A 22,249-nucleotide genomic window follows, 5' to 3' on the forward strand; every position below is an offset into this window, starting at 1 on the left:
GGAATATTGTCTACTCCGGGGGCCTTGTTTCGACTCAGGTCTTTCAGTGCTCTGTCAAACTCTTCACGCAGTATCGTATCTCCCATTTCATCTTCATCTACATCCTCTTCCATTTCCATAATATTGTCCTCAAGTACATCGCCCTTGTATAGACCCTCTATATACTCCTTCCACCTTTCTGCTTTCCCTTCTTTGCTTAGAACTGGGTTTCCATCCGAGCTCTTGATATTCATACAAGTCGTTCTCTTATCTCCAAAGGTCTCTTTAATTTTCCTGTAGGCAGTATCTATCTTACCCCCCCATGAACCATGGACCTTACCGTTGGTGGGGAGGCTTGCGTGCCTCAGCGATACAGATAGCCGTACCGTAGGTGCAACCACAACGGAGGGGTATCTGTTGAGAGGCCAGACAAACGTGTGGTTCCTGAAGAGGGGCAGCAGCCTTTTCAGTAGTTGCAAGGGCAACAGTCTGGATGATTGACTGATCTGGCCTTGTAACAATAACCAAAATGGCCTTGCTGTGCTGGTACTGCGAACGGCTGAAAGCAAGGGGAAACTACAACCGTAATTTTTCCCGAGGGCATGCAGCTTTACTGTATGATTACATGATGATGGCGTCCTCTTGGGTAAAATATTCCGGAGGTAAAATAGTCCCCCATTCGGATCTCCGGGCGGGGACTACTCAAGAGGATGTCGTTATCAGGAGAAAGAAAACTGGCGTTCTACGGATCGGAGCGTGGAATGTCAGATCCCTTAATCGGGCAGGTAGGTTAGAAAATTTAAAAAGGGAAATGGATAGGTTGAAGTTAGATATAGTGGGAATTAGTGAAGTTCGGTGGCAGGAGGAACAAGACTTCTGGTCAGGTGACTACAGGGTTATAAACACAAAATCAAATAGGGGTAATGCAGGAGTAGGTTTAATAATGAATAGGAAAATAGGAATGCGGGTAAGCTACTACAAACAGCATAGTGAATGCATTATTGTGGCCAAGATAGATACGAAGCCCACGCCTACTACAGTAGTACAAGTTTATATGCCAACTAGCTCTGCAGATGACGAAGAAATTGAAGAAATGTATGGTGAAATAAAAGAAATTATTCAGATTGTGAAGGGAGACGAAAATTTAATAGTCATGGGTGACTGGAATTCGAGTGTAGGAAAAGGGAGAGAAGGAAACATACTAGGTGAATATGGATTCGGGGACAGAAATGAAAGAGGAAGCCGCCTGGTAGAATTTTGCACAGAGCACAACATAATCATAGCTAACACTTGGTTTATAATCATGAAAGAAGGTTGTATACATGGAAGAACCCTGGAGATACTAAAAGGTATCAGATAGATTATATAATGGTAAGACAGAGATTTAGGAACCAGGTTTTAAATTGTAAGACATTTCCAGGGGCAGATGTGGACTCTGACCACAATCTATTGGTTATGACCTGTAGATTAAAACTGAAGAAACTGCAAAAAGGTGGGAATTTAAGGAGATGGGACCTGGATAAACTAAAAGAACCAGAGGTTGTACAGAGATTCAGGGAGAGCATAAGGGAGCAATTGACAGGAATGGGGGAAATAAATACAGTAGAAGAAGAATGGGTAGCTTTGAGGGATGAAGTAGTGAAGGCAGCAGAGGATCAAGTAGGTAAAAAGACGAGGGCTAGTAGAAATCCTTGGGTAACAGAAGAAATATTGAATTTAATTGATGAAAGGAGAAAATATAAAAATGCAGTAAGTGAAACAGGCAAAAAGGAATACAAGAAGGGTAGCAGAAGTTATCCACAAAACCATTGTCCAATGTCTCTCACATCAATTTCGTGGTAGAATCTTAGAACATATTCTGAGATGAAACGCAATAAGGTATCTCAAACAGAATGACCTTCTCCATGACAACTAACATGGATTTCGAAGACATAGATAATGTGAAACCTAATTCACATTCTTCTCACACAACACCCTGAAAGCCATGGATCAAGGCAGTCAGGTAGGTGCAACATATCTCTCTTTCCGAAAAGCATTTGACTTAGTACCCCACTTACACATATTATCAAAAGTACGATCATATGGGGGATCAGACGCAATAATGTGAATTGATTGAGGATTTCTTTGTCGCTAGATTCAGCGTGTTATCTTGAATGGTGACTCAGAAGTTACTTGAGGTGTACCCCAGGGAAGTGTGTTCGATTCCTTGCTGTTCCTGTTGCATGAGGGTGAGTCAAATGAAAACCTTAAGTTTGTAATAACAAATCGAAATTTCGCGCTGTTATCCTGTGAGTTGGTAAGCGTGCTACAAACAGCAAGTAGAATGGCCTGTAGGTGGCAGCATAGTGCAGATGGATACATACCGTCGCAGTATCAGTACAAAGATGGCCACCCCTCTTGCGACTAGCACCAGGAAAGAACAGCATTCTGTTATTCGGGATTTTGCATAGTGAAGGTGTGAAACCTATTGAAATTCATTGACGAATGAAGGTTCAGTATGGTGATGCATGTTTGTTACAGCAGCAAGTCTTCGAATGGAGTAGGAAGTTCACAAATGGCATGACTTGAATGGAAGATGCTCCTCGTCCAGGTCAGGCACAACGAGTTGTGGCTCCACAGAACATTGCAGCAGTTGAAGCCATAGTGAAGGAAAACTGCCGACTGACACTGAATGAACATTGCAGCATGTCTGCAGATTAGTCATGGGTCAGCACACCACACTGTGCATGATGTGTTCCAGTTTCACAAAGTGTCTGCAAGATGGGTGCCATGGCAGCTGACTCCTGAAATGAGAGAATGTGTTGATGCTTGTGAAGAACTTCTTAGGTGCTTTGAACGAGAAGGTGATGGCTTCCTCTCAAGAATCGTTACTGGGGATGAAACCTGGGTTCACTTCCATCAACCGGAAACGAAGAGAGTGAGCAAGGAATGGCGCCATTCCTCATCACCAAAACCAAAGAAGTTTCAAACAGAACCACCAGCACGGAAGGTTATGCTGACTCTCTTTTGGGACGAAATAGCCATCGTTTTGAGGCATTACATGTCTAGAGGGACCATTGTCACCAGTGCATCATACACAGATCTCCTAAAAAATCATCTGTGGCATGTAATCAAAGCAAAGTGACGTGGATTGCTGTCAGCAGGTGTCCTTTTGCAACATGACAATGCAAGGCCCCATACTGCCTGTACAACAGTTGCAACAATCACAGACCTGCATTTTGAGTGTCTTCCTCATCCACCATACTCACCAGACCTTGCACCAAGTGATTTTCATATGTTTGGACCATTCAAACACGCAATGGGAGGAAAGAAGTTCCGTTCTGATGAAGAGGTACGCCACGCGATGCATGAGTGGTTGCGTGGACTACCAAAAGAATTTTTTTCTAAAGGAATTTATGCACTTTGTAAGTGCTGGAGGACTTGCAATGAGCGTTGGGGAGATTATGTTGAAAAGTGATACAGCCTTGTACCACTTCTCCACAATAAATTACATATAAAAATATTTAAGATTTTCATTTGACTCACCCTTGTGATTTAACCCAATAACGTCTCTGATTGTCATGTGGTGTGCATGACTCTACTAAATATTTTTCTATGTATTCGGATTTCAAGCTAGACTAGCGGGGAGCATTTCCTACAATGCAGAGAGGAATACAGAGCTCAACAATATGGTCATTGTTGGTTTCCATATATCTGTTGTTGTGCTACTATCAAAGTAAGACTATTGACGGATACTGCAAGAAACATGAATGTGCACATCGAGCAAGTTATTATTGAGAATAAAATTTTTTTTTTTTTTTGGAAATGTATTATGTAGTGGTGTTACAGATACACTGCTGAATATGATCAGATCTTGATAAGATTTCAAAGTGCTACATTGATTGACAACTTGCTTTAAATGTTCAAAAATTTAAAATTGTGCACTTCATAAAACAAAGCAAAAAAACGTAATACCATACAAATATAATATTAATGAGTTACAGTTGGAGTTCTCTGACTCGTGATGACTGGGTGCTGTGTGATGTCCTTAGGTTAGTAGGTTTAAGTAGTTCTAAGTTCTAGGGGACTGATGACCATAGATGTTAAGTCCCATAGTGCTCAGAGCCATTTGAATTTTTGAACAGTTGGAGTCTGTAAACTCAGGCAAATACTTGATGGATGGGAACTATCCTGAGAGACTGTGCTATCAAAGTTTCCAGAAATGGCTTTAAATGATGACTGAAGGAATATACTACTAACTCCCACATATTGCTCTCATAGTGATAGCGAGGAAAAGATTAGATTAATTGAAGAATGCATAGAGGCATTTTAACAATCATTTTCTCGCACTCCATATGTGAATGGAATAAGAAAAGCCCTAATAACTGGTACAGTGGGATGCACACTCTGCTATGCAGAATATAGAAGTAGATGTTGAAATGGTATCCAAGTTGTAAAAGGTAGATAGACTTTCAACGAAATGTGCTGAAAGCTTCTCGAAAGCTATTTCATGTGGGAAGCTTGTTTGGCAAATGTTACTTGAATCGAGTAAAACTACTTCTGTATGAGAAAGACTATCAAAGTTTTGTCATCAAATGCAACTGAACATGAAGACATACTTGATGGAATTCTGCAAACAATTTAAAAACAATGTTAAAAATCATCGTGGTAGTGTAGTGAATAACATTGACTCGTCTGACACATGTAATTGCAATAATGAATTACAAAAATTTATCTTCGATTTCATCACGAAAAGATGCAACAGAAGTGCATGAAAGTAATGTTTTTCTCTGTGCAGGAACTGGACAGTTTTTATTTGAAAGTACCTGTGAGAAGAAGACTTGCAGTGAGATGTAGGACCAGAACTATGTTCAGTATCACAGAAAAGGATATTAAATGAGCAGTCATGGAAACCTGCTGGGACACCTTTATGCTGTAACCCACAGAAAACAAAAGTGATGCTTTACTGTGAGCTCAAGGTAATCGACAATAGTAGGCAGGGCAAGAGCCCTTTTACTAAAATCTTTTTTCTATGCAAAATTATGTGTATGCTTATTCAAAGGAACATGTAATTAATATTTTGGTTGAGGACCAAAGAGTTCGTATGCCAATATTTATACTACATGTACAAATAACAGAGGGTGTGGCCTTCAGTTTTTTTGAGGGCTTCCAGGAGATATCTGGCTGTTCACTTTTGTCTGTTACCATCCTGATATTGTTGTGTCAGCAATGTTGTCTGTAGCTCTGAATAATTTCGAATATACTGAACTAACTTTCATTAAAAACGTATTAGAATAGTTTATTACAAAATCAGTCTACAAATTTATGTAAATAATCATTGTGCTGCTAGTTCAATTCTTTGACTTTTTGTGGAAGAGACACAACATTTCGACACAGCACCGATCCACCATTGGCTTGGCTTTGGCACTAATTTTCAGTATCTATTTGTTCTTATTGCACAATCTGAACCTGCAGTAATACAAAGAAGAAGTCCGAGAATTTTAACTAATTTCACAGCATAGAGCAGTTATCAAAACTTCCACTAGCCCACATCTTTATTTGCGCTGCTCCCAACACCAGTTACAGTGTGCATTACTTGAATGCTTTGGTACTTATTTTAGGGAATAGAGGTGGACACTAAATCACAGATACTACTGTAATTGTTTATGTGTCTACAATAGTTAGCTACAGAAAACTGGTGACAATTATTAATTCAAGTGCTAAGGTCACACTTCTGGACAGTGTCTTTGCTAGAAGCTGGTCAGAGCTATGGAGGTATGGTGGAAGTGTGGCAGGGGTTTCAGATTGCAAATATTTATTTTATCATAACTTTAGATAAACGGATTTTTTCTTTTTTTAGCGATCGTGTGATAGGCGCTCGCTTCTTGGACTGGACTGATATTTGCTTTGGGCCACATGTGACCTGCAGACTGTGGGTTGGACACGCCTGATGTAAATTGATTACTCCAAGACAGGTAAAGTGTGATGCCTGTAATTACTGGTAAAAGTAATTACAAAGACATACACTTAACAAAGAACATTTATCACAAATATAAAGTTTCCATGAACTGCTACATAAAGGAAAGAGGCCATTTTATCTCTCTCTTATTGCTTGTCTTTTTCATCTTTTTGGTTAGCTCTTGTCTTGTCTTGTGTTCATGGTTCTGTATGCCATTTGGCGTATAGTGGCTTGCTGCATATTCATGTAAGTTAAATTTAAAAACTTGGTATTGCTTTGAAACAGTAAGCTTTTTCACTCTTTACCATTTATTTAAATGTGGACTATGCTTTGTATAGGTCAAAGCTCATGTGGTATTTTAATTTATTTCCAAAAGTAGCTTAAAATTAGTTTTATTTCATTTCTCGCACTCTACTTTCTGAACAACCTGCATTTTAATGTTACTTATGAAGTCTGATTTTCAGTTAACACAACACAGTTATCTTTGGTTGTTGAACATTTATCTTTAGATAACACCACATTAACAGAAGTTTACGTTAACTTTGATTTGAGCCTGACAAAGTAATATTTCAGAATTAAAAACATTTACAATTTATTTCAGGTTAGTAAGAACATACTTAATATTCATACCAGAAATAATTATTTGTAGCAGTAAAATATATCTATGATATTAGAATAATAATTCCTAACATCACGAAATATTCACTTTATATAAAGATATATTTGAAGTGCAGTTTCCATTATTAAATGTAGGAAGAGAAGTTCATAATAATAACTTTAGAGACAAATTTTCTCAATTTCCTATAACAAAAATCGCTGAAGTCATTAGAAAGCACAGATAGGATCTAGTTTAAATTGGCAACCATGACAGGATCATTTCAGATTGTAGATGCAATAACTGTACAATTTTGTAATTTTTGTGTATTTTCTTTATAATGTACAGCGAGTCTGGAGGACAGATGGAAAGTAGTACTTTTGTCGACAATTGGTGAGTTTCCTGGAACTAGCTGCACCTGGCTATAAAAGATAAGTAGATCGATCTTGGATTTTCATATCTCAACCAATTGCACTTCATAAAGTGAAAACAAATGATCCTAATTTCATATTAATAGTGCGGAATAATTGGTTAATAAGTTCTGAAATGCAACATGTGAACAAGATGGCAAATGGTGACTGCAGTTTGTTTTACGAACATGGCATCAAAGCACAATAATTTCTCATGCTAAAAGCCATTTTCGTGATTTGAAATTTGATAAGATATCAGTGTTAAATAATTGAGTGTGAATAATTGGGATAATTATACAGTAATTACAGGTTATGGTAAAGTCTGGCGAATTTGTGAAAATGTCTTTATCTGACGAAAGTGAACATGATCGAGTTACAGCCCAAGCAATTCACGAGAATTTAGAGCAGGAATGACGATATGATGAGAACGACAGAGTGAAGGAAAATGAAGAAAACTATCAAGTAGATGCAGCTTTCAGACTACGAGTCATGTATGCGCATTCATTCTGATGACTACCATTAGTTTGTGGCACACAGATTTTCCTTTTCATGTCACATGGATTTCTTTACAGCTCAAACATTTTCAGCCTTTGAGCATATGACTGACCTCAGCATTCAAACATTATGGTAAAGGCAGCAGACAACAGTGACCAAGCAAAGCCATACTGGCTGTTAGCCTTCACTTTACCTTGAGGGGCAGAGTTGTATACCAACAAGCAGAAGAAGGGAGGAGGTGAGGTGGCCTGGATCCTGGCCTCAGGAGCACATGAAATGGGACATAAAGGCTTGATCATCGCTTCAGCCGCATGTGCATGGAAGCAACACTGTTACCACCTGTACTTGCATAATTACTGTGACCTTCCAATGCCCAGAAAAATTGGCCCTGAAATTATATTTATAACGTTGATCTGTGAATTGTAATGATAATAAGTGTAAATGTTCCACACATTATCATTTCTTAACTACTTCATTACTTTTTTGGTGTTCAGTGTGTGGGGATCTCATTAGAACTTAAATTTATGAATAGTTTTATTACATTTTGGACGCCCGTGTTGGATGAGTTGCATATCAGTCCCTCTGTCCTTACAATTCACTACAGTATTTTTCAGAGGAGGTTTTCAGTGATGCTTTATAGGATGCCTTATCGTGGTCATCATTTGTAAAATCGTAATTTTCTCAGTTGATTGTTGTATAATGGATCAAAGTACGAGCATGTTTTTAGCCTTGATGATGTGGGAGCAGAAATCCATAAACCCTATATGCAAGGAATTTAGGATTCCATTCGATATTCTTTTCGAATTACTAGAATGATGAATGAAAAATGAAGTGGTATTCGCGTATAAAAAATTCGCTCTCTCTCGACTGGTCAAGCAAGCAACTGGATATGAAAAGGTATTATGATGGTATCATTTATATATGAATAGGCCCTAAATGACGCATGGTGAACTTATCTGTGTCAGCATATGTGAATGATTTCGTATAACCCAGTCATTAATGTCAAAGATCAATAATTAATTAACGATTTGCAGCAATTGAAACACAGTAATGACAGTTATGTTAGTCGACTTTATAGTGTGTGACACATTATGATTCAATCTGGTGATTTCAATTATTAAGTCAGGATACAACCATTAATTTCATTTTGCGACATTGAACTTGCACTTTGGAGTAGATTTTTCTTTCCAAAGTTTAACTTCATTTTCGGATTATTACCATTGTAGGACAAGTATCACACAAATGTACATGATATTCTGCTTGGTCAATAGTGGTACATTATAGTTGGATGGTTAAAGACGTTTTCAATTATTACATTATAGCTGGATGGTTAAAGACGTTTTCAATTATTACACTAAGTTTGGGGATCATTCATGGTAGAAGCATGAGGTTTCCTCGAAACTTTTCAGTTACATCTGGGGTTAAGTCTGATGGCCAATAGTTAATGATTGATACAGATATTAGTGCAAGAGGTGTTTAGAAACAGCCAAATTGTTGAAGCTAAAATGCTCCAGTGCCCAATGGGATACCAGTCAAATTCTATGCATATTTTGTAACTGTGTTAGGTCCCGTTCTAACGAGAAAATGTCATACATGCCTTGAACAAAAAACCGTGCCCAGTGACTGGAGAAAAAGCACTGGTCATACCCATATGATAACAGAAGTGATACATAAAACTACTATCTGATCTCACTATTGTTCATCTGTTCTAGAACCTTCGAACACATTATAAGGTCAAACGTAGTTCTATATCTCGAACGGAACGACATCATTGATATGAACCAACATGAGTTCTGAAAACCTTACTTGCCTTGCTGAAATTCATGGATAAAGGCAGTCAAGTAGTGGCAGTATGTTTTGACTTCTAGAAAGCGTTTGTCTCAGTACTTTTGCTATCGAAAGTAGGTTGGTAGAGGGCATCAGACGAAATTTATGACTGGAATGAGGATTTACTGATAGGAAGGACATAGCTTGTTATATTGGATGGAGAATAACAGAGAGATGCAGAAATAACTTCTATTGTGCCGCAGGGTAGTCTATGGGGACCCTTGTGCAGATGTTGTATACTTATGACCTTGCAGACCATAGTAACCTCAGTCATTTTGCGTATGATGCAGTAGTATCTAACCAAATAATGTCTAAAACTCCTGCACAGTATCCAGTAACATTGTGATAAGACATTAAAGTGGTACAGACATTGGCAATTTGTTGTAAATGTTAAGAAAGGTTTTAATTGTGCACTGCACGAAATGAGTACTCTTAGCATCCTGTTGTTGTTGTGGTCTTCAATCCGAAGACTTCTTTGATACAGCTCTGCAGGCTACTCAATCCTGTCCAAGCTTCTTCATCTCTGTGTAACTACAGCAATTTCATCCTTCTGAATGTGCTTACTGTATCCATCTCTTAGTTTCCTTATACGATTTTTACCTCCCAAACTTCCCCCATTATTAAACTGGTGATCCCTTGATGTTCAACCAATCCCTACTTCTAGCCAGGTTGTGCCACAAATTATCTTTCTCCTTAATTCTGTTCACTAGTTTCTCATTAGTTGTATGATCTACCAGTCTGTCTTGAGCATTCTTCTGTGGCACCACATTTCAAAAGCTTCTAATCACTTCTTGTGTAGACTGTTTCTCGTCCACATTTCACTTCCATATGTGGCTACACTCCGTACAAATATTTTAAGAAACGACTTCCAGTTACTTAAATAAATAATCGATGTTAACAAATTATTCTTGTCCAGGAACGCTTTCCTTGCAATTGCCAATATACGTTTTATATTCTCCCTACTTCGACCATCATCAGTTATTTTGCTGCCCAAAAAGTACAACCCATCTACTACTCTCAGAGTCTCGTTCCTTCATCAGCATTATTTGACTCAATTAGACTACATTCCATTATCCTTGTTTTCCTTTCTTTGATGATCATCTTATAACTTCCTTTCAAGACACTGTGCATTCCATTCAACTGCCCTTTCAAGTCCTTTGCTGTCTCTGACAGAACAACAATGTTATTGGCAAAGCTCAAAATTTTTATTTCTTCTCCATGAACTTTAATTTCTATTCTAATTTTTTCTTTGGTTTCCTTTACTGTTTGCTCAGTGTGCAGACTGAATAACATTGGGGATAGGCTACAGCTCTGTTTCACTCCCTTTGAAAGTATCATTGATGAGATTTTTCTAAATTAATTATTCAGCAAACCTGCATCTGACTGCGTCTGAGAACTTGTTTCTTGCACTCCTCCATTTTGCCAGAAATGCAACATGTATTTGACTCAACAATAAAATTTAAGAGAATAATGCCGTTTGTGCAATGGCATTAAGATGGTACTGGAAAATTAACTTTTGGCCCTGATGTTTACTTGTTCTTTCATTGGTGGGTAACTTTACTCTACTACTCATTTTCATATTCAGTTTAAGCAAAGGATTTGGATTATGATTCAAGCTGTTTGATTTAAACACAATGTTTATCTCAATATATATATTGTTAAAATTTTAAGTCATACACAAAACTTACTGTAGCACGAAACAATCTTACAAAAAATTTTACCAAATGCTTACGGCGTCAAACCTTGGACATACAAATCCTAACTCTGAATATTATCTGTTGTTGTTGTGGTCTTCAGTCCTGAGACTGGTTTGATGCAGCTCTCCATGCTACTCTATCCTGTGCAAGCTTTTTCATCTCCCAGTACCTACTGCAACCTACATCCTTCTGAATCTGCTTAGTGTATTCATCTCTTGGTCTCCCTCTACGATTTTTACCCTCCACGCTGCCCTCCAATACTAAATTGGTGATCCCTTGATGCCTCAGAACATGTCCTACCAACCGATCCCTTCTTCTGGTCAAGTTGTGCCACAAACTTCTCTTCTCCCCAATCCTATTCAATACTTCCTCATTAGTTATGTGATCTACCCATCTAATCTTCAGCATTCTTCTGTAGCACCACATTTCGAAAGCTTCTATTCTCTTCTTGTCCAAACTACTTATCGTCCATGTTTCACTTCCATACATGGCTACACTCCATACGAATACTTTCAGAAATGACTTCCTGACACTTAAATCAATACAGGATGTTAACAAATTTCTCTTCTTCAGAAACGCTTTCCTTGCCATTGCCAGCCTACATTTTATATCCTCTCTACTTCGTCCATCATCAGTTATTTTGCTCCCCAAATAGCAAAACTCCTTTACTACTTTAAGTGTCTCATTTCCTAATCTAATACCCTCAGTATCACCCGACTTAACTCGACTACATTCCATTATCCTCGTTTTGCTTTTGTTGATGTTCATCTTATATCCTCCCTTCAAGACACCATCCATTCCGTTCAGCTGCTCTTCCAAGTCCTTTGCTGTCTCTGCCAGAATTACAATGTCATCGGCGAACCTCAAAGCTTTTATTTCTTCTCCATGGATTTTAATACCTACTCCAAATTTTTCTTTTGTTTCCTTTACTGCTTGCTCAATATAGAGATTGAATAACATCGGGGAGAGGCTACAACCCTGTCTTACTCCCTTCACAACCACTGCTTCCCTTTCATGTCCCTCAACTCTTATAACTGCCATCTGGTTTCTGTACAAGTTGTAAATAGCCTTTCGCTCCCTGTATTTTACCCCTGCCATCTTTAGAATTTGAAAGAGAGTATTCCAGTCAAGAATATTATCTAACAAAACCAATTTGAAATCATTATATATCTTGTCTCATTTACGTGCTAAAGATTGGTCAGGGGCAGCGACCTACCTTAACACTGAAACTTCCTGGCAGATTAAAACTGTGTGCCCGACCGAGACGCGAACTCGGGACCTTTGCCTTTCGCGGGCAAGTGCTTGCCCGCGAAAGGCAAAGGTCCCGAGTTCGAGTCTCGGTCGGGCACACAGTTTTAATCTGCCAGGAAGTTTCATATCAGCGCACACTCCGCTGCAGAGTGAAAATGTCATTCTGGAAACGTCCCCCAGGCTGTGGCCAAGCCATGTCTCCGCAATATCCTTTCTTTCAGGAGTGCTAGTTCTGCAAGTTTCGCAGGAGAGCTTCTGTAAAGTTTGGAAGGTAGGAGACGAGGTACTGGCAGAAGTAAAGCTGTGAGTACCGGGCGTGAGTCGTGCTTCGGTAGCTCAGATGGTAGAGCACTTGCCCGCGAAAGGCAAAGGTCCCGAGTTCGAGTCTCGGTCGGGCACACAGTTTTAATCTGCCAGGAAGTTTCATATCAGCGCACACTCCGCTGCAGAGTGAAAATGTCATTCTACCTTAACACTGTCACCAACGTCTGCTTCCTCCGGGCACCCAGCTGTGAGTCCTCCCTTAAAGCTGTCTGCACACATCTGCTTTCTCTGCGCACCTACCTGCGACTCCCCGGTTTTTCTACTGCACGTGCTCGACTCTCTTAACCATAAAAGAGCCTCCTACTCAAAGATATTATACTCGTTCCACCTTGCAGTTGGCAACTACCGACTATTTTCTGGAGCTACCCTGATCAGACCTTAGCACATAGCTTTCACCTTCGCAACCACTGCTTCCCTTTCATGCCCTTCGACTATTAAAACTGCCATCTGGTTTCTGTAGAAGTTGTAAAGTGCCTTCCACTCCTTGTATTTTACCCTTGATACCTTCACAATCTGAAAGAGAGTATTCCAATCAACATTGTTAAAAGCTTTTTCTAAGTCTACAAATGCTATAAACGTAGGGCTGCCTTTGTTACTATGTCTTCTATGATAATTTGTAGGGTCAGTATTGCCACACATGTTCCTGCATTTGTCCAGAATCCAAGCTCATCTTCCCCGACGCCGGCCTCTACCAATTTTTCCACTCTCTGTAATGAATTCGTGTTAGTATTTTGCAGCCATCACTTATTAAACTGATAGTTCGGTAATTTTCACACCTGTCAGCACCTGCTTCCTTTGGAATTGCAATTATTATATTCTTCTTGAAGTCTGAGGGTATTTCGCCTTCTCATATATCTTGATCACTAGATCGCTTTCCCAAATCTATCAATAGCTCTGACAGAATGTTGTCTACTCCAAGGGCATTGTTTTGACTTAAATATTTAAGTGCTCTGTCAAATTCTTCCCACATTATCATATCACCCACCTGAAGTTCATCTACGTCATCTTCCATTTCTATAATACTACCTTCAGGTTCACCTTCCTTGAATAGACCCCTCTACATACTCCTTCCATCTTTTAGCTTTTCTTTCTTTGCTTAGGACAGGTTTTCTACCTGAATTCTTGTTATTCATACAGTTGCTACTCTCTTCTCCAAAGACGTCTTTCATTTTGCTGAAGGCAGTGTCTGTCTTTCACCTAGTGACATATGCTACTAAATCCTCACATTTGTCCTCTAGCCATTCTTGCTTATCCATTTTGCACTTCATGTCATTCTAATTTTGTAGACGTTTGAATTCCCATTCACTGTCTTCATTTGCCACATTTTTATATTTCTCCTTTCATCAGTGAAACCCAGTATCTCCTGTGTTTTCCAAGAATTTCTACTAGACCCTGTCTTTTTAACTGTTCGACACTCAACTGCTTTCAGTATTCTCTGACTACAATATCAGCAGTAAAGAGGTGGGATTAGTCAATTAATTCAAATACCTGGGTGTAGAGATATGAAAAGGAATGATCAGTTCAATGACAGGATACTGGGAAAATGCAATTATTCTGCAAAGGAGGCTGTTTAAAATCGCTTGTGCAACCAAGTTCACAGTACTGTTCAAGTATGTGGGAACCAGACCAAATACAACTAACAGGAAATATCGAACATATCAAAGAAGGGCAGCACAAATGGTCACAGGTTTGATTGACTCATGAAACAACGCCAACGCCATGGAAATGTTGAAAAAGCTGAACTGATAGGATGTTAAAGATAGAAGCAAATTATTCTTCAAAAGACTACTTATAAAATTTCAAGAACTAGTATGAAGTAAAGAATCTGAAGTTTCCCTACTCATGATTCCTTAGGGTTGAAAGGGAAGAAACTCTTCCATGTAGTGCCATGCTAAGAACCATCTACAAAGCACTTTACAGGAATTGCAGGGTATGTGTGAAGAGACTTCAAAAGGAAAGTTACAGTTTATCATGGCAGCCTAAGCGACTTTTATTGTATTGTATTGTATTTTATTGATCCAAGTAATCATAATATTGTACACACAAGTAATTTGTAGAATTATAATGTTAAAATTTTAATTGTTTCATCAAAGTTTATTCAATTTTTTTATTACAAGAAGGTAAGACATTACATTGTACATTCACTTGTTCATACTTGAAGGAAACATGAATTATAATCAGGCCTAAGTGATCAATTATTAAGAAATTTGTTAATTTTTACTACCTTTTTGAAAAAATCATTTACTGTGTAAAAGTTTTGCTCCAAAAGAAATTGCTTAGTTTATATGTGAAAACTCTTAGTATTTCGTTTTTTTTTTAAATTCAGCCAGATAGGTTATTATACATCTGTATCCCAGCATGCAGAACTTTTTTTGGTAGCAAGTTTTTCTGGACTGAAACATATGTAGGTCAGAATGCTGACATGTTTTGTAGCTATGAATGTGTCGATTTAATATTAACAGACTATCTTTGCTTAATGGGTAGGTTTCAACAAATGAGATAATACTATAAATGTAAACAGATCACAGTGTCATAATGCCAAGTTTCTTGAAATGTTGCCTGCATTTAAATGTTACGCTACACATAGATACATAACACTGTTCTTCATCATAGTCACCAAGTCTCTTCAAACAACACTCGGAGCATAGTACCAATCATCCGATTCCTCGATGATAGACATAGGCCCCTTTCTCGCGGAGCCATTCGAGAATTGCTGAGTGAAAGTCCTCATTGTTGGGAAATCTTTCCCCACCCCTTCCCCAGAAGTTTTTCCAGCCTGCTGGAAAGATGTACACTACTGGCCACTAAAATTGCTACACGAAGAAGAAATGCAGATGATAAACGGGTATTCATTGCACAAATATATTATACTAGAACTGACATGTGATTATATTTTCAAGCAATTTTGGTGCATAGATCCTCAGAAATCAGTACCCAGAACAACCACCTCTGGCTGTAATAACGGCCTGGATACGCCTGGGCTTTGAGTCAAACAGAGCCTGGATGGCGTGTACAGGTACAGCTGCCCATGCAGCTTCAACACGATACCACCGTTCATCAAGAGTAGTGACTGGCGTATTGTGACGAGCCAGTGTCGCCATCATTGACGAGACGTTTTCAATTGGTGAGGGATCTGGAGAATGTGCTGGCCAGGGCAGTCGAACATTTTCCGTATCCAGAAAGGCCCGTACAGACCTGCAACATGCGGTCGTACATTATCCTGCTGAAATGTAGGGTTTTGGAGGGATCGAATGAAGGGTAGAGTCACGGGTCGTAAAACATCTGAAATGCAACGTCCACTGTTCAAAGTGCCATCAATGTGAACAAGAGGTGAACGACACGTGTAACCAATGGCACCCCATACCGTCACTCTGGGTGATACGCCAGTATGGTGACGACGAATACACGCTCCCGATGTCGGCAAACACGGATGCGACCAACATGAAGCTGTAAACAGAACCTATATTCATCCGAAAAAATTACGTTTTGCCATTCGTGCACCCAGGTTCTTTGTTGAGTACACCATCGCAGGCGCTCCTGTGTGTGATGCAGCTGCAAGGGTAACCACAGCCATGGTCTTCGAGCTGATAGTCCATGCTGCTGCAAACGTCGTCGAACTCTTCGTGCAGATGGTTGTTGTCTTTCAAACGTCCCCATCTGTTGACTCAGGGATCGAGACGTGGCTGCACGAACCGTTACAGCTATGCAGACAGGATGCTTGTCATCTCGACTGCTAGTGATACGAGGCCGTTGGGATCCAGCACGGCGTTCCGTATTACCCTCCTGAACCCACCGATTGCATATTCTGCTAACAATCATTGAATCTCGACCAACGCGATCAGCAATGTCGAGATACGATAAACCGCAATCGCGATAGGCTACAATCCGACCTTTATAAAATTCGGAAACGAGATGGTACGCATTTCTCCTCCTTACACGAAGTTTCACAACAACGTTTCACCCGGCAACGCCGGTCAAATGCTGTTTGTGTATGAGAAATCGGTTGGAAACTTTCCACATGTCAGCACGTCAGCACGTTGTAGGTGTCGCCACCGGCGCCAACCTTGTATGAATGCTCTGAAAAGCTAATCATTTGCATATCACAGCATCTTCTTCCTGTCAGTTAAATTTCGCGTCTGTAGCACGTCATCTTCGTGGTGTAGCAATTTTAATGGCCAGTAGTGTAAATCATATGGTCCAAGATCTGGACTGTATGGTGGATCAGCATCACCCACGCCAGTGTGGCCTCCGTCGGACTGTTGTCACAATTTCACTACAGCTGGACGCGACATTACATTCGGTCCATATACTGGTATAATTTCACGGTCAGCCTGTGTGCAATGTAGACGATGTGCCCGCAAGAATCGTACTGTCCCCCTTATTTCAGCTTTGGAGTGCGTTTCTAGTTGCCGCGCACACCGTGAACCACTTATTATGAGTACTTCAGTAAAACTACGTTTGCAGGACGTCCGAAACAGGTACACTCTTCTGAAAAGCGTAACTCTTGATGCGCAGTCGTCTTAGTATGGGACGACATGTGTAACTTAGTTTTTTAAGTCGTTTCACACGCAGATGTAAATGTAGAACTGTTCCACTAGGTACGTATCTGCCCAGTACGTGGTTGACTACTTTTCTAAACTTGAGCTTCAGTTCCTCTATCACCTCCCTCTAGATAAACGTTTTGAATCCCTTTTGAAGTGTAACTCGCTTTTATCTAGCCTACGACACTGAAGAGCCAAAGAAATTGGTGCACCTGTAGGGACCCCGCGAGCACGCAGAAGTGCCGCAGCACGACGTGATATGTACTCGACTATTGTCTGAAGTAGTGCTGGAGGGATCTGACACCATGAATCCTGCAGGACTGCCCATAAATCCGTAAGAGAACAAACGGATGGAGACCTCTTCTGAACATCACGTTACAAGGCATCACAGATATGCCCAATAGTGTTCATGTCTGGGAATTTGGTGGCCAGCGGAAGTGTTTAAACGCAGAAGAGTGTTCCTGGAGCAATTATGGACCTGAGGGATGTCACGTTGTCCTGCTGGAATTGCTCAAGTCCGTCGGAATGCACAATGTACATTGTATCTAGACGTATCAGGGGTCGCATATCACTCCAACTCCACACGCCCCACACCATTACAGAGCCTCCACCAGCTTAAACAGTCCTCTGCTGCCAAGCAGGGTCCATGGATTCATGGGGTTGTCTCCATATCCATATGCGTCCATCTGCTCGATGCAGTTTGAAACGAGACTCTTCCGACCAGGCAACATGTTTCCAGTCATCAACAGTCCAGTGTCTGTGTTGACGGCTCCAGGCAAAGCATAAAGCTTTACGCCGTGCAGTGATCAAGGGTACGCGAGTGGGCCTTTGGCTCCGAAAGCCCATATCGATGATGTTTCGTTGAATGGTTCGCACCCTGACACTTGTTGATGTCCCAGCATTGAAATCTGCAGCAGTTTGCGGAAGGTTTGCAATTCTGTCACGTTGAACGATTCTCTTCAGTCGTCGTTGGTCCCGTTCTTACAGGATCTTTTTCAGGCCGCAGCGATGTCGGAGATATGGTGTTTTACCGGATTCCTGATATTCACAGTACACTCATGGAATGGTAATACGGAAAAATCCTCACTTCATCTCTACCTCGGAGACACTATATCCCATCGCTAGCAGACTATAACCCTATAACATCACGTTCAGACACCTTAAATCTTGACAACTTGCCATTGTAGCAACAGTAAACGCTCTAACAACTGCGCCTGACACTTGCTGTCTTATACAGGCGTTGCCGACCGCAGCGGCGTGTTCTGCCTGTTTACTTATCTCTGTATTTGAATATGCATGCCTACAGCAGTTTCTTTGGCGCTTCAGGGAATATAAAATAATGAGTGAGCAGTCTATTTTTGACGAGAAGACTAGTATGGTTACCTGAACTGGACATTTTTAATAATATCTGTAGTATATTGAGACAAATGCTTGGACAATAATATTTTGATCACAAGAGAAAATGGTTTATGCACACGAAGCGATATTACTCTAGTTTTGAGGGAATATTGACACTTTTTCTAAAACGGCATACTGCTTAGCTGTTTCTTTGTGAGAGTATACAATATAGACGCAGATGAAATGGAGGCGTTCGTGAAACGAAAGCGTAATCTCGGCCAGTGTATTACTGCGAATCGAGAGACATGCACTGCTTTCCAAAAGCGCTAATGCCGCCAGCAGCTGCACCAGGGCGACGAATTCAAGTACTCCTGCCATTCATTTGTACCGTAAGTTCTTATTACGCAAGTCCACGAGTTGGTAGAAAAAGTCACTGTAGTGATATTTTTCCCAGAGTGCTTCACCGTAAATCCAATACTGAAATTACCTGTATTATCGGTAATATTATTAATGGGCAAAGTGGAAATGAAGGCGCTCTGCAGAAGCTGCTCAACACTGTCGCTTTATGAGTATAAAAGGGTATGTAAACAAGCAAACGAGAAACATTGTGTGCGTGCTCAGGCATTTTACTCATAACAGAGAAGAGGAACAATAAAAAACGGTTTGTGCAGGTGTAATCCAGTGTGTGCAAAAGTGTAGGAAAAGATCTTTACAGTTAATGTAATGCGTATACGACACTCCTGTAAATTTTATGATACTCAACAAACAGTAACAGGGTAGTTCATAAACAAACGTCACATCTGGATCCGCGGTCACAGTATAGTTTAAATTACTACAATAACAAACAGGTGTAAATGTGATCGTGACTATTGTGATAGCACAAGTGCTATCATTTGGAAAGGTACACGAACGATATGAACTGCAGTTCGTCTGAGTTCTATGCAGCCCAGAGAACGAAGCTTTCTTGTGGTATTTCTTACCATTTTTCGATGAATATTTGAGTAACAGAGCCCATAACGTTACACTCGAGTGCGAATTTTCCACAACATATAAAGTAACTTCACATGTACGTCAAGGAAGCCTAATAGACCTCTAACGACCTCAGTAAACACCACTCGCCATTAATATTGCAAAACTAGCAAATACAGAAAATTTCCTTTTGTGCCTTTACAGTACACCAGGGAAACAAAAAAAACGTGATTACCTTTTAAGCGATTTGTGAGTGTGTAGGGTACGAAATTTACAGCAAAGGGCTGCTTCCTCTGGTAGGAACAATCATTCTAAGGCGGATGGTCTTCGATTCGTAATGTCACTATATATCTGTTACAGGTACATCATTTGATGCTCCTTCATCTCTACACCAAATTCATCGATCATAGTGGGTAGCAGGTGACAGCTTGCGAGCCACATACCAGCCTATTATCAGATATTAGTAGTAGGCAACCTTCATATGGCCCCACTCTCCATTGTAGCTAAATTTATTCAAGATGGCGGATCCAAGATGGTGGTGGTAGATATGGCAACATCACAATGAGGTCATGGTAGGAAGTTCAAATTTTGGCTGGAAAATAGGTAAATTGAGCTACCTCCACTAACCTAACCCCCTCTCTCCTCCTTCCCTCTCCTCTCCCTCAGAAAATGGCAGGAAGTTCAAATTTTGGCGGGGGAAAAAGGTCAATTGAGTTACCTCCACTAACATAAGAAAATGGCGGGAAAAAAGGTCACTTGGCCTACCTCCACTAAGCTAAGTCGTCCGACCGCCAACTCTTCCTTGGAATTGGTGGGAAAATGACTCAGCCTGTCCTGGGCTGCTGAATACGATGGACATAAGTCTTTATTTTGCAGGCAGTCTTATTTAAACAATTTGAGGCAGTAGCTCCATCCAGTGCGTTCACCATGAGGTCTGGAGTCCAACTGACCTAGTACACAGTACTGCCACCAGAGGGCGCTTTCATACCTCCTGTGACATAATCCAAGATGGCGGTCTGGGGGGGAAAATGGCAGGAGCCAATAGGAACCCTTAATCTAGTCTGGTGTTAGACTTCAGCCAGTAGGATGGCGGTATCTGGAGGGGGTATAGGGCAGGCTCAGCAGCTCTGGGACCTCAGTCTCACTCAGCAGCCAGCAGCAGCAGTGGAAGAAGAAGAACCATGAAGTGTCAACAGCAGTCGCAATCCAACACAGCCCTGCAGAACAGGAAGAAGTGGAAAAGTACCCCATATCAAACCTTTGTCTATGGTTAGCGTTATTATTATTATTATTGGTTGTTTTCGCATCTTGGTCCATATGCAATTCTTCCTTGCCTTTTTTCAGCAGTAGCCCTGGATGCGTCCAAGCCCAGCAACATGCCAACCTATGCTGTGTCCGGACCTGTAGCAACCTCGACTGCCATTTTCTCGAGGCCTGCACCGACCTCTGGACCTGCGGCAGCAACAACTTCCAGCATGTCTGATCCAGTAGCGACGACGTGGGATCCTATAGCACACAGATCCCACTTGCTGGAGCAGGACAAGGAGCTTTTGTTGTGTGTACCACTCATTGGTTAGTGTGATGAGGACATGTGATCTGCTCCTAATGCATCAAATGCTTTTGGTAGGCCTAAACAATAGCAAAATGGAGGACAGTACTGGTCACCAACATATGACCCATCCCAGTAGAACATTCCAGTGCTAGTGCAGGCACAGAGTGTAGATGCTGTGGATAAGAAGGCATCAAGTGTACCCATGCTTTTCAGTTCTACATATAACAACTCCCAGTGGAACGAAACGTGTAAACGTTGGTATAGAAGCACATCATGTCTGAGGCTTACATGCAAGAATAGAAATTGAAAATGCATCGAAGGGTGTTAAGGTGACAATTTCTGAGTTCGACTGGGACGAAATATGCCGTGCAGAGCGCTATATCAATCAGCAGATGACTACAGAGTATTATCCAATTCGTTCTCCCCCAGACATTCATCTTACTGGTGTGACACTATCTATTACAACAGTGTATGATGACTGTGCACTATGTGGGAAATTGGGTGACAAGTGTGTTTTTCTAAGGCATGCCTCAGTTATGAACTTATACGATCTGGATACTGCGCTACATCTTGCAATGGAGAGATTGAATCGTTGGTTGCCGAGCATAGACTCTGCATACAATTATGTTGTAAACTTTGTACATGTGCATAATGCTCATGTTGATGATTTGGAGCAGTAGCTATGTTTGCATATGAACGCTGAACCAAAAGAGAAGCAGCTTAAATGTGTGTGTGAAAAATCAGAGTACTGTGCTATCCATTAGCTTGAGGGAGATACGCGCGGAATTTATTGTACATCAAAAAGCTTTTCTTGGGAAATACTGTACAGGTGCGAAGAAGAAGATAGAGTCTGATGATTTTTTTTTTTTGAAATTCTGCATCCCATGCTGTTGTTGTTGCTGTGGTCTTCAGTCCAGAGACTGGTTTGATGCAGCTCTCCAAGCTACTCTATCCTTTGCAAGCTTCTTCATCTCCCAGTATCTACTGCAACCTACATCCTCCTGTATCTGTTTAGTGTATTCATCTCTTGGTCTCCCTCTACGATTTTTACCCCCCCACGCTGTCCTCCAATACTAAATTGGTGATCCCTTGATGTCTCAGAATATGCCCTACCAACCGACCCCTTCTTCTAGTCAAGTCATACTTTCAGAAACGACTTCCTGACACTTAAATCTATACTCGATATTAACAAACTTCTCTACTTCAGAAACACTTTCCTTGACATTGCCTTTATACATTTTATATCCTCTCTACTTCGACCATCATCAGTTATTTTGCTCCTCAAATAGCACAACTAATTTACTACTTTAAGCGTGTCGTTTCCTGAACTAAT

The 22,249-nt window shown here is 40.5% G+C and overlaps 1 long non-coding RNA gene across 1 annotated transcript; it reads left to right on the forward strand.

Moving 5' to 3' along the window:
• The first annotated feature begins 6,448 nt into the window (after positions 1-6,448).
• On the forward strand, positions 6,449-19,855 carry LOC124777937. The gene is made up of 3 exons (XR_007015807.1): positions 6,449-6,518; positions 6,861-6,905; positions 19,725-19,855. It is a non-coding gene; the product is annotated as an uncharacterized LOC124777937 (long non-coding RNA).
• The last annotated feature ends 2,394 nt before the right edge of the window (positions 19,856-22,249 follow it).

Source organism: Schistocerca piceifrons, chromosome 2 (genome assembly GCF_021461385.2).
Source record: "Schistocerca piceifrons isolate TAMUIC-IGC-003096 chromosome 2, iqSchPice1.1, whole genome shotgun sequence".
Lineage (NCBI taxonomy): Eukaryota > Metazoa > Arthropoda > Insecta > Orthoptera > Acrididae > Schistocerca > Schistocerca piceifrons.